Below are 3,719 nucleotides of genomic sequence, written 5' to 3' on the forward strand. Positions count from 1 at the left end.
CCATAAAAAATGTCATCCAAAAAGCGTCCGTAAAAAAGTGGGTCAAATGAACAGAGGGGCAACACCTCACGTTCCCACTCTGCCATGAAAAGGTTTGCGTACGAAGGGGCGAATCGTTTGCCCATTGCTGTCCCTGAAGTTTGTAAATATGTTTTACCATTAAATGTGAAATCGTTTCGACTAAGACAAATCTCTAAAAGCTGTAGAATTGCATCGTCGGGTCTGTTTGGATCTGGGTTTCTATTAAAAGCTTTACGAACTGCCGTTAAACCAGTAGTGTTATCGATATTGGTATACATAGAAGAAACGTCGATAGAAATTAAAATAGCATTAGAGGGAACTCGAAGATTTTTTATTTTATTGACAAAATCGGTTGTGTCTTTAAGGTAGGCGCGATGTTGGCATGCTAGAGGTAGTAAGAAATGACCAATGTATTCTGACACTGCATATGACTCACTACCACAGTCAGATTTAATCGGGCGGCCTTTAGGGATTTTATTCGAGATTGGATTCTTATGGATTTTAGGCAAAGTGTACAAATGTCTCTCGCAACAATCAGGTTTGGCAGACAGATAGTCATATTGTTTCTGTTTGAGATAACTAGTTTTGACTAAATCGGCAAGAATATTATTAATCATGTTAGCAGTTTCTTTGAAAATTGGTTTCGGTAAAATGGCATAAATTTTAGGATTATTCAGGTGATTCTCTGCTTCTGAAACGTAATCCTCCCTATTCAGAATGACACAACATGAACCTTTGTCACTCTTTTTAATAACAATGCTATCGTCTTTCCTAAGTAAGTTTAACGCTTCACGTTCCACTCGTGTGAGATTAGGCTTTTCGTGTGTTATGGAAAGGTTCACTGTTTGGCTATTCATACTCGCAAATGCTTTCAATATTTCAGGATGGATGGCGGTTTAGGGGGTGTCCACGTGGATTTAGGAATAAACATCGTTCTAGCACCACGTGGGGTGGTTTCGAAAAAAATATGTGCAGGTAAGATTTCGTTGAAATCGTTCAATGGATGGTCGGAGATAATTCAAGTTAGCTATCTTTGGTGTGGGAATAAACTTAAGTCCCCGGTCTAAGATTGAATGCTGAAGGGGTGTGAGAATTTTGCGGCTCAAGTTAATTACAGTTTGGCCTAGCGGTGGCCTCTCAGTATTTTTATCCCCAGTAATTAGTTTAAAGACTTACTCGATGCTGGTGTATCCAAAACAAATAGATGCTGTTTGCTGTTTCTGGAGACCAATGAAGATTATCAACTGGTTCGAATTCTTCTTCGTAGGGTGGTAAGATTGTTGCGCTGTTGATACTGGACTCCATCATCATGTTGTTGAGAGTGTTGAGGTTCTGTTGTGCTTTCTTCGAGATATTTATTTGAAACGGGTATACATGTTAAGAGGATCTTGGAGTTTGGGAAGGTTTTGTTGGCTGTGGCGATTAATTTCTGGGCTTGGTTAAAGGAGGTCTTTGGTAGCTGATCACGGTTGTTGAGGCCTACATGAAGAATAATGGTAGTAGGTTTGGGATCATGGTCGTATGATTCCAGGAATGACTGTATGTGATGGATTTGGGCACCGGGGTAAGAATGTATTTCGGAGTCTGAACTGGTTTTGGTAATTCGATTCAGGTTAGATGATCCAATTATTAAGGTAGATTTCTTTAGAGCAGGTAGCTTCCATAATGATTTGTCCTTGGTTTGGTGATAATACGGTTTGGTAGCGGATATAATGGTCGTCGACGGTGTGATTGGTACTGGTTTGGTAGTTGTTAGAATTGTAGTATTGGGAACGGACTGGGATCTGGTTCGAGGGGGGGGGGGGAAGGTCTGGATTCACGTCTCGACTTGGATGGAGACTGAGGGGTGGTTTGCTGGTCCAAAAACGCACAGAAGGAAGAAAGGTTTGCGGATCCTGGATCACGTGGTGAAGATTCAGATGGTGTGGAAGGGGAAGACGAGTCTGAAAGTGAAATGAGAAGGGGCGTGCCCTCTCTACGAGAGCGTTTACCTATGTCTGCTAGACTAGGAGTAGGTGAACTTCGGGCTCGTTTAGGGGTTTGGTTCGGCAGCGTGGTGGCTCTAGATGGTGCAGGTGTAGTGTCCATTTCAGTTGGTAGAGATATGGTTACTCTGGTTTTTGTTTCGTTGATTGTTTGGTAGAATTTGGCGATTACAGCTTGAGTGAGACGTTTCCCATAGGAGCGACGGGCCCAGGACAGGGCATGAGAAACGATGCGGTCGACGGCAGGTGATGATAAAGACTTGGTACGAATGGTGGTCAGCTTCTCTTGAAGTGTGGTTTGGTAATGGTCGATCAGGACCTGCGTAACCTTACAGAGCCATGTCCGATTGAGGGATCTAATATTCGCGTCGACAGCTGATGTTTTCATTGCTAGGCGGATAAAACTATCCAACTCAGAGACTTTGCGTTTAAAGGTAACCGCTGGTTGGCCTTGCTGTTGAAGGGTAAGGATTGCCAAATGATGGAGGCACTGCAAAACTTGGAAGAACACCTTCACACAGGGTTCTTCCTCCTTATGAGTGGGGACTGGTTGGCGTCGGTGGGCTGGTAGTCGTTTCTGTTGTTGGTCAGGTCGACGGTTACCTCTTGATTGGTAGGCTGTGTTGTAGGTAGGTCGGCGATGGGGTGGGATATAGCTGGATGGGTTGGTTGGTGGTCGGCGATTGGTAGGTGGTAGAGGTCGATGGAAGACAGGGCCGTTGTAGGGTACGTGATATTGGTTTGGTTGACGATTAGTGTTTCTATGTCTGGCTTCTTGCCAGTGGTTGTTGTAGATGGGGAGCATAATGAAAATAACTTGGGGTTAGAAAGGAATGTACATCGGATGTAACAGGAGGAAACTGTATATGCTAGCGTGAAAATGTTGGGATCCAATTATGCAAATAAGTCAAACTGGGTTTTGGGATATATAAAGTAAGATGAAAGTTATGATGAAAAATGCAAAAATATATATTTAGGTGATAAATAACGCTAACAATGATGTGAAAAATTATAACAAGTAAAACAAAAACTTACGCAATTGACACGAACCGGTTTTCGAAATATTATCCTTTTTCAAGTGTCGAGGAATGGTTATGAAATGAGATTGAATTTGCGATTTATATAGTAGTCAGTTAAAACAGGTTTTTGATTTTCTAAAAATCATGTCATATCTTTGATCAGTTGAGGATTAGGATTATTTTTGATTTCTTAATTAGTTGAGTCATATCTTTGATCAATTGAGGATTATAGAAATATTGGATTAGATTTTGATTATAACTGAGTAATAATTCAGGAGGATTAGATTATCTCAGAGTACAATTTACATAAATGAAAAACGTAAATAATCAGAAATCAAGAATACAAAAATATAATATAAATAAACATGAGAAATATTTGATAAAATAAGCGGGATTAGTGAATTGTAAATTGATTAGAACTAACTTTGAATTTTGATTATACCCGAGTAGTAATTTAAATGGATGGATTATCTCGGAGTATAATTTACATGAAAGAAAAACATAAATAATGCCAATTAAATTTACTTGGTTAGATTAAAAGATTAATGCAAATTTTGTTGAGAAACAAATGTCAAAATCCTGACATATACAATATATACAGAGAAAATAAAATATATGAATATATATAAGATGAAATATAATATACCAAAGTCAAAATAAATTGTCTGATCTGGCCTGGCACGGACAGTATTAG

Source organism: Lottia gigantea (genome assembly GCF_000327385.1).
Source record: "Lottia gigantea unplaced genomic scaffold LOTGIsca_109, whole genome shotgun sequence".
NCBI classification, from domain to species: domain Eukaryota; kingdom Metazoa; phylum Mollusca; class Gastropoda; family Lottiidae; genus Lottia; species Lottia gigantea.